The sequence below is a fragment of the Elephantulus edwardii genome, unplaced genomic scaffold, assembly GCF_000299155.1.
Source record: "Elephantulus edwardii isolate Elephantulus edwardi_28Jun2011 unplaced genomic scaffold, EleEdw1.0 scaffold00001, whole genome shotgun sequence".
NCBI lineage: Eukaryota > Metazoa > Chordata > Mammalia > Macroscelidea > Macroscelididae > Elephantulus > Elephantulus edwardii.
In genome coordinates, this window is record NW_006399751.1 from 34,550,397 (window position 1) to 34,559,969 (window position 9,573).

General features: G+C 40.1%; 1 pseudogene; it reads right to left on the reverse strand.

Moving 5' to 3' along the window:
* LOC102852127 overlaps positions 1-9,573 on the reverse strand; it is a 134,457-nt pseudogene continuing 124,884 nt past the window's right edge.

The following is a 9,573-nucleotide window of genomic DNA, read 5'->3' on the forward strand; positions in this document are numbered from 1 at the left end:
TTAGCCTTCTCCAAGGTGCCGTGCACCTCGGGGCCCCAACGCCAGGTCAAGGGCCCAGAGCGCGTGGCTGGGAGTCCCCGGCAGCACCAGGCGCTAGGAGAGACTGATGGGTGACCATTAAGTGGCCAGCAACAAGAGTCGAAAGAAAGCTACTTCTTCCCACTAATGTGAGGAACAGGGCAAGGTGGGATCTTGGAGATTTAGCAAAGTAAAAGGATGTAAAGATTCTTGGGCCCTCAGCCTGTAGCTAACGCTTCCAAAGGGGACTGGCCTTAGGGGATCATGAAAACTTACTAAAGTCCAAAACAATTTTTAAATGCCCTGCAGAAATTTTTAAGTGGAAGAGGGAAGCTTAGGTGAGCTTAGTCTGGAGAATTCTGAATTGAACTCCACATGGCAGTTCTGGAGAGAATATTAGAAATGGGTTGTCTGTCCACACTGAGGAAAGGTTTAAATAGAGATACTGAAGGCTTAAGAGGAGAGTGGAAATTTGAATGGAAAGATGGACTGTCTCCTACCTTGAGCCTCAGAACCTGTTGGAGAGTGGCTATGAGTAAGATTACTAGGGTGGAGGTTAGTTTTTTCCAACCATTTTTATCTTTTATGGTGTCTCTTGGTGGACTGAGCAGCTCTTGCCTCAGGCACAAAGTAGCCAAAAGTACAAAAACTTCCTGTTAGCAGCCCAGACCTTCTCTAGTTATGAAGAACTTGTTCCATTTATGGAATCTCGAAGGAGTTTGTGGATCTCTCTCCCACAAGTGTTCAAGGGTTGTGTGCTAGGAGATTGAGGAGTTCAGAGAGGCAGTAAGAATGGCCAAGCAAGACTGTAAAGGAGACTTAGAAACTGGGAGGGTGAAAAGAAAGAACCTACTTATTTGCCCCCGCCTCCTTTTACGAAAGTCTGGGTAAAGGGCTGTTCTCAACCTTGAGCAGCAAGTTGCATTTCTATCCTTTTCCAAAAACATAGTACACTTTTGTTGAGGGCTACGCTGCTGGTGCTGGACACACAAAACTTACTTCCCGAATTATTGTGTTTTAAGTCCTGTTCCTCTTCTCCATTAGGATAGCCCAGTATAGAAGAGGAACAAACACCACTCACCAGGACAATATAAGGAGGGAGGATATTCCCTTCAGAATGAACAGCATCTCAAGAAATGGTGAGAGGGGAAAAAAAAACACATGTGTGTCAGCAAGCAATTTTTTTTGTTAGTTGGACGGTAGAATGTTTGTAAGATGAACTTATTGATGCAAACGGAGAGAAGGATCAGTTTTTAAAAGTTTTAAAACTTATGTGACTCGACAGTAAAAGCTAGTTAATTTGAAGGTTGGTCGTTGCTTTATTTGGTATGGAGAAACTATAGATTAAAGGAAAAGTATATATTCAATTCAACCTGGTTACACATCCTATCTGCCACATCTTCTGGGGCAATTTCTTCCTTGAATAAGTTCCTGTGAAATGGCATTTTGGTGCAGAAGGGTTTTCTCCCAGGAATTCATGGTGTTTTCATTCATGATTGCAGTCTGCTGCTTTGCTGTGAACTGGGGTCCAGGTGAATTAATTCTTCAGAAATCCTCCTTTTTCAATTTATAGACAGATCAACATGTTGAAACATATGTATTATATATACCTTTATCACATATTTGTTGTTGTTGAATACCATCTAGATGAAACTCACCCATAGCTGACCCTCCAGGATGTTTTCAGGGGCATAAATCGCACAGATGGAGATTGCCCATCTTTCTCCTGTGTTGTTTTTGTTGTTGTTGTTGTTGTTATATGCCGAGTAGCTTGTGACTCATAGCGACCTTATGTACAAGAGCCCTAAACCCTGCTCTATCCTGTGTAACAGCTGTTAAATTTGAACCAAATATCTTTAGCTTGGTGGTGTAAGTCCTCATGACCAAGGCACCAGAGCTCCCTTATCTCATGTGTTACACATAGATAGAAATTGCCATCACATATGTTATTGTGTGTCATCGAGTCACCTGCAACTCATAGCGACCCTATGTACAACAGCTCTGAAGCCTGCCCTATTCTGAGCCAGTCTCACTGACTCCAGCACTCCTACCCCCATTGCCTAAGTTATAGAATCAACCCATCTCATCTGATATCTCCCTCTCTTGCGTTGTCCATCCACCCTTCTGAGCATGATGTCCTTCTACAAGGATCGGTCCCTCCTGGCCTTGTGCCCAAAGTATGTGAGATGGAGATTCAAAATCCTAGCCTCCAAGGAGAAACTTGGTTTTACCCTCTCCAGTGCAGACCTGTTTGTTTTTTTGGTGGTCCTTGTTCAAGAGTCTTCCCCAGCACCACAACTCAGAGGCATCAATTCTGCTGTCATCCTTAGTCATTGTCCAGCTCTATAATGCATAGCATTATATATATAGAGATATAAATTGCCATCAAGAAATCATAACTGGCTCATAATTAATCCTCCATTGGGTTTCTAAGGTGGTAAATTGCAGGCAGGAGAATCCCAATCTTTCTTCTGTGGAACTTCGGGTGTATTTGAACTTTTAGTCACACAACTTTCTTTGGATTAGCAGCAAAATTTCCTACAGACTATGCCAACAGAGGTCCATAGATCTATATATATGAAGATTCTTTTAGTTACACTATTGCTATTACAAGATATTAAAAGTGGGATATTTTAGTAAAGATCCTAGACATAATCCGAGGGCCCAAAAACTCTTGAGATTTGAGTGTGACAACAAAATAAAGAGGTAGAGGTGTTTAGTTATATTTTTATAGAGCATCTGCTATGGAAGAAACCATATTAACTTGTAAAGGAAATAGATTCAAATTCTCATTCTACCAAGATTTTGTGTGATTCCTAGCAAATTACTTGTTTGCACTTGCTTTTTCTTGTATTACAGAATGATATTGTGCCAAAGGTTCTAAATCCTCTTTCTCAAAATCTCCATGATTATTCCATGAATTTGAAATCATGGCAGAAGTTCCACTCATCATTCAGTTAACAGAATACTGGTGGCAAGGTACGGTCAGGTTGCTTCTGAGGTGGTTTTTACTCCTAGCAACTGTTTGCACAGCAAAACTAAACACTGCCAGGTCCTGCTTCATCTTTACAATTATGCTGTATGCTGTAACAGGACCCAGATTTGCAGCCACTGTGTGAACCCATCTTGCTAAAGATCTTCCTCTTGTTAATCATCATGCTTTACTGAGAATGATATCCTTCTCCAGGACTCTTGATAACATACCCCAAGGATATGAGATTAAATTTCACCATCTTCTCTTTTAAGAGGCATTCTGGGTGCATTTCTTCTAAAAGCAGATTTGTTTGTGTAAAGGTGCAGTGGTAATTTGCGGAAAATTGAGTCCAACCTCTGCTAACACCGCAAATGGGAATTGTATCCATTAGCAACGTCCACAGTATAAAACTGATACCTGCAAGGTCAGACACGGCCCCCTATGCTACAGCATCTACTACTAATTGCTGGTTTTGATAGTCATTGCAAATGACCACATAGCCTTTACAGAATGTCATTTTTACTCTCACTTGTAGGATTTATAAGGGAAACATGTTGGATCAGGGGAAGGCAAAAGTATCATACAATGAAAGTCCAGATTTAGTAAGCCAGGTTAACAGCAAGACACAATCCCTCAATTAGTTCAGAAAGCTTCTCAGTTAATCCAGACAGTTTCTCAGCCAATAGCAAGACACCTTTGAGGCAGGAACTTCTGGCCGCAAAGGATGAGCACTGCTTTCTCTACTTCTTTTGCCCTGGCATTGAAGTTCCTCTCTTAAGGCTCTGGCTCTGTCAGGCTAAGTTTTGTCACACACACACCCCCCACACCCACCCACCCAGCCTCACAGCTGATGATATTGAAGACAGCACCACGTGTCGTGTCTGTAGTTGAGGCAAGTGGAGACCACACCACTAGGGGAGCTAAGGCATTGGCCAAAAAAGCCATTCTCAAAAGCCGTGACACATGGTAAACCCTTCCATTGTGTCTCCGAGGCTGTTAATCCTTACCGAAGGAGACTGCTTATCTTTCTATCTTGGAGCAGCTGGCAGATTGAAGTCACCAACTTTCCAACTAGCAGCCTGACACCCTGAATACTATGCCACCAGGACTCCTTGTTCAATACGTAGTAGTTAGTATGTTGTTAAGGAGAATTCCATAAAGAGAATGAATGGCTCCACAAGAGTAGGAAGGAGACAAACGGTTCCTGCAATATCTGATGACCAGTTGTTTTTATTCACCTGATGGGTGGCATTCATTAAGTGTTCCATCACAACCCTCTCCAAGGTATCATCGTATCACCACCTTGAACACTTTATAAGTTGTTTGTAACCCGAAATTCTTTCTCACAGGGCATCGTGTTCCTTTTTTTTTTTTTTTGTCTAGAAGGAGAATTGATGCCTTGAGCTGTGGTGCTGGAGAAGAGTATTGAGAATACCATGGACTGCTAGGAAAACAAACAGATTCATCCTGGAAAGGGTTAAAGCGGGTGGCTCCTTGGAAGCAAGTATTCTGAGGCTCCGTCTAACATACTTTGGGCATGTTATTACGAGAGACGGGTCCTTGGAGAGGGACATCATGCTTGGTAGGGTGTAGGGACAGTGCAGGAGGGGAAGGCCCTCTATGAGGTGGATTGATTTAGTGACGGGGGTAATCGGGATGGGAGTGTCAGAGACAGTGTGATTGGCACAGGACAGAGCAGAGTTTAGGGCTGTTGTACATAGGGTCGCTATGAGTCACAAGCGACTCGACGGCACATAACAACAACAAAAGTATTTTGGCCTAGTGGTTAAGCTCTCAGCTGCTAACCAAAAAGTCTGAAGTTCAAACCCACTAGAAGCTCTTCAGAAGAAAGATGTGGGAGTCTGCTTCTAAAGTTCACAACCTTACAAACCGTATGGCCAATTCACTGTCACTCTTAGTCAAAACTGACTCAATGGCAATGGGTTTAGATTGGATTTTACCATTGAAATTAGGGAACGTCTATTATACGTACTCTTGGAGCATACAATCTAATCCACATTATTTCATAAAATGCATAATAGTCTTTCCCTCTCAGAAGACCTCTTAAAATAGACATCAGTTACCACAGGAAAGTTTTTACTTCTCTGTCTCCTGTTTTTCACTGATTGGAATGAAAATCTTGCCAACCTGTCATTCTGAAATACAGCCAGAGGTAAGAAAAGATACTAAATCTAGTTGCAGTAGGTAACACTACAATTACCTCTTTTTCCCTTTCCCACTAAATGTTATGGCCAAAAGGGATCTGTTCTGAAAGGGCAAGGACAAGCCCTGGAATCCTTTGGTTTTCCCGAGTTTGGGAGAGGCTTTCTCCTGAGCATTTCCATGGGCATCATACATATGGGGGGGGTGGGGGGGAAACGTATGCAGAGAAACATAAAAACAGAAATAGTTGGCATTGCCTAAGAAGTTTCAGAATTAAGTATTGGGTAAGTGTGGTGAGGCTACAGAACTTTTTTAATCACCCACTATAACTAGCAATATACTTTACATGTAATAGATGAAGAGTAAATGCATTTGTTTTGTCCGTTTCATATTTGTTTCTTCTCCTCCATCACTTTTAACAATATTCCTTCATTTTACTTGCCCCTTTTCCCAGGCTATTTATGATGTTCCCCAGTTCTGTGTATCCTTTTTTACTCTGCCTGTGTAGTTTCTCTACCTATGGTCCACTGTTCTGATTAGTTTAAAAAGAGGAAAATTTTTGACTCTACCTTACTTTAAAAAGTTGCACTTGCCATTGGTAGACATTCTGGCTCTGGCCAAGTACTGTCCAGCATACTGCTTGGCTTATGGGTGTTCATTCATTGTACCATGCTTGAAAGGCCTGTCACGTGCCAGGCATAGGGTTGAACCCTAAAGAAGTAAGTAAAGTCTGCAATTGTACTCAAGGACTATGGGTCACAATGCTTAGTGTCATTTGCTGCTTTTATTTGTGGAGATAATTCTGAGGGAGGGGAAATATAATAAAAGGGTCATGTCTTTATAAAGAGCTTTCAGAATAAAATAAAACTTGGGCACCTTAGGAGAATAAGAAGTGTAAGCAGAAAGCTGTTTAAAGCACTAAGTATATTAATAGCTATTTTAGCAACAACAACAAAAATTCAGCCTTACTAGCTAACTGCCCCCACAATGGAAAGTCAGAATGAGAAACCTATCAATAGAGCAAAACAATTTTTCATTATTATAATCATCACTGAAAAACTGAAAATCAATTTGGAAATCTGTGTCAAGATCATAAAATACGTTTTTACTCTTTGACCAGGATATTGCATTCTAGAAATGTACCTTAATATTCCAAATGTTGAAAAATAACGCTGAAAAATTGGAAATATTCAACTATAGAAAAATGATGAAGCAAACTTATCAGCCTGCACTATGAATTTGTAGCTTTTGAAAAAATACAGATAAGACATATGCAGTAATATAAAAGGTTATGAGAATAAGTTAACGAGGTCTATATTTGTTTTATTCGGTCTTGTGAAGTCAAAACCTGACTCAATGTCTAGTAAGGTATCTGTGCAAAGTATTATAGAAAAAATTCTTGTTGGATGAATATACAACTTTAGCTTTCAAACTAGAAGACAAAAACGTCCAAAAGATTAACTGTGTTTAAGTTTTAGGAGAATTGTGAATGTTCTTTTTTTATAGATTGCCACTGGAAATTTTCGTAATTTTATTTAATAAGGTATAATATCACTATTTAGAAAAATGTTTAATTGTATCTTGTTAGTTATGAAAAGGCATGTGACTGTGTGGATCACAATAAAAATTACAACTAACATTGAGAAGAATGGGATTCCAAGAACACTTAACAATACTCATGGAAAAACTATACATGGACCAAGAAGCAGTTGTCCACACAGAACAAGAGAACACTGGGTGGTTTAAAATCAGAAAAGATATATATCAGGGTTGTATCTTTTCTCTGTTTCTGTTCCATCTTTAAGGGAGTTCTAGTGGCTTGGTGGTAAGGAATTGCATTGCTAATCCAAAAGCACATGGTTCACATCCACCAGTTGCTCCACCAGTGAAAGATAGGCAATCTCCTCCCGTGTGATTTAATGAAAACATACTTAAGTATCAGCTATGGGTCAGTTCCAGCTCAACTGTATATAAAAGCAACAGCAATATTCAATCTGTACACTGAGCAAAAAATTTGAGAAGCTGGACTATGTAAAGAAAAATGTGGCATCAGAATTGGAGGAAGACTCATCAACAACTTGCCTTATGCAGATGATACAACCTTGCTTTCAGAATGAAAAAGCCTTGAAGTACTTGCTTATGATGATCAAATCCTTCAATATAGATTACGTCGCAATATCAGGAAAACAAAATCCTCACACTTGGGCCATTAGGCAGCATTAAGATAGATGGGAAAAGAGGTAGAAATCATCAATGATTTAATTTTACTTGTATCCATAATCAAAACACATGATAACAGCAGTCAAGAAATCAAAATTTCATTGGAAAAAAAATCTGTCAAGGGCCTTTCCAAAGTGCTAAAGAGCAATGACGTCAGTTTAAAGATTAAAGTACAAGCCTTGTATACATCTAAAAAGTAGCAAAGGACAGGAAAAAAAATCACCAAATAAAGCAGGTAATACGTATATTATATATATATATATATATATATATATTACAATAATAACCATTAAAAAGGTACAAAATGGAATCATCCACATACATGCACACACACGCATTAAATCAAAACAGTAAGCTAGACAAAAGTTTCTACTATGAAAAAAAAAGCCTTGTTTTAGGAGTATATTGTTTTATCACCTTTATTGTAACATAATTTACAGTAATAAAGATTTCTAAACAATGAAACTGTCCATCAATGGAAAAATGGCTGAAGAAATTCTAGTAAATTCACATAATTGTGCACCAGTATTATGCACCACTTAAAATGATTACAAATTCATTAAATACTGCACAACAGGAATTAATACAGAAAAAATATGGTAATTGAAATAAATTGGGCAAAAAATGGAATTATGGTATAAGACTTGTTGTTGTTATGTGCCATCAAGTCACTATGACTCATAGCTCTGAAAACTGCCCTGTTCTGAGCCACTCATCGTTTCTAACAGACTTAATCCCATTTTTCCAGTCACTGAGTCAGTCCATCTCATCTTTGATCTTCCTCTCCTGTGCTGCCCCTCCACCCTGCCAAGTTTGATGTCCCTTTCCAAGAACTGGTCCCTCTTGGTCACAATGCCCAAAAGGTTTGAGATGGAGCCTCAGAATCCTTGCTTCCAGGGAGCAGCATGGTTTCACCCTCTCCAGGACAAACCTGTTTGTTCCACTGGCAGTCCACAGTATGTTCAACACTCTTTTCCAGCACTTTAACTGAAAGACATCAGTTCTTTTCCTGTCATCCTGAGTCATTGTCTAGCTCTTGGATGAATCACAAATAATTGAAAAGACCATGGCCTGAATCAGGCACACCTTAGTCTCCAGACTGACATCATTGTTCTTCAGTACTCTGGAGAGGTTCCTGACAGCAGATTTTCCCACTGAAATTCATCTTTTGACTTCCTGACTGCTGTTGCCAAGGGTGTTGACTGTGGAACCAAACAAGCTGAAATTATCAACCACCTCAGTCTCTCCCCTTATTCATTATGAAGCTTCCACTTGGCCCGGGGAAGAATCTTAGTTTTCTTGATGTTGAACTTCAATCCATATTGAAGACTACAGTCCTTGACCTTCAGCAAACATCTCATGTCCTCTTCAGTTCCAGCAAGCAAGGTTTTATGGCCTGTATAACACAGGTTGTTGATGACTTTTCCTCCATTCTTGATGTCACATTTCCTCCTCATAAAATCCAGCATCCTGAATGATCTGTTCTGCATATGATTGAAAAGGTATGGGGATAGGATGCATCCTGACCATGCAGTGTTTCTCTGCTCTGTTCTGACTACTGCTTCCTGGTCCAAGTATAAGTTTCACATGAGTACAATAAAGTGTTCTGGGGTCCCCATTCTTCTCAAGGTTGTTGTTGCTGCTGTTATGTGCCGTCTAGTCATTTACGACTCATAGCGACCCTATGTACAACAGCCCTAAACACTGCTCTAGCCGGTGCCAATCGCACTGCCTCTGACACACCCATCCTGATTATTCCAGTCACTGATGGTATGCATAGGAACCAGATCAGTTACATCTGTGGAAAGAACTGCTGGAGAAGCTCAATATCAGCTGTCAAAACTAGGCCAAGAGCTGATTGTGGAACAGACCACCAACTACTCATATGCAAGTTGAAGCTGAATTTGAGGAAAATTAAACTAAATCCAAGGCAACCAAAATATGACTTTGAGTCTATCCCACCTGAATTTCAAAACTATCTCAGGAACAGGTTTGAGGCCTTGATCACTAATGAGCGAAGACCAGATGAGTTGTGGGAGGATGTCAAGGGTATGTTCCAGGAAGAGTGCAAACGGTCATTGCAAACACAGAAGAGGACGTGAAGACCAAAATGGATGTCAGAAGAGACTCTGAAGATTGCACTGGAGCGCAGAGAAGCCAAAGCACAAGGAAGAATTCAAGATACTAAAGAGTTGAAT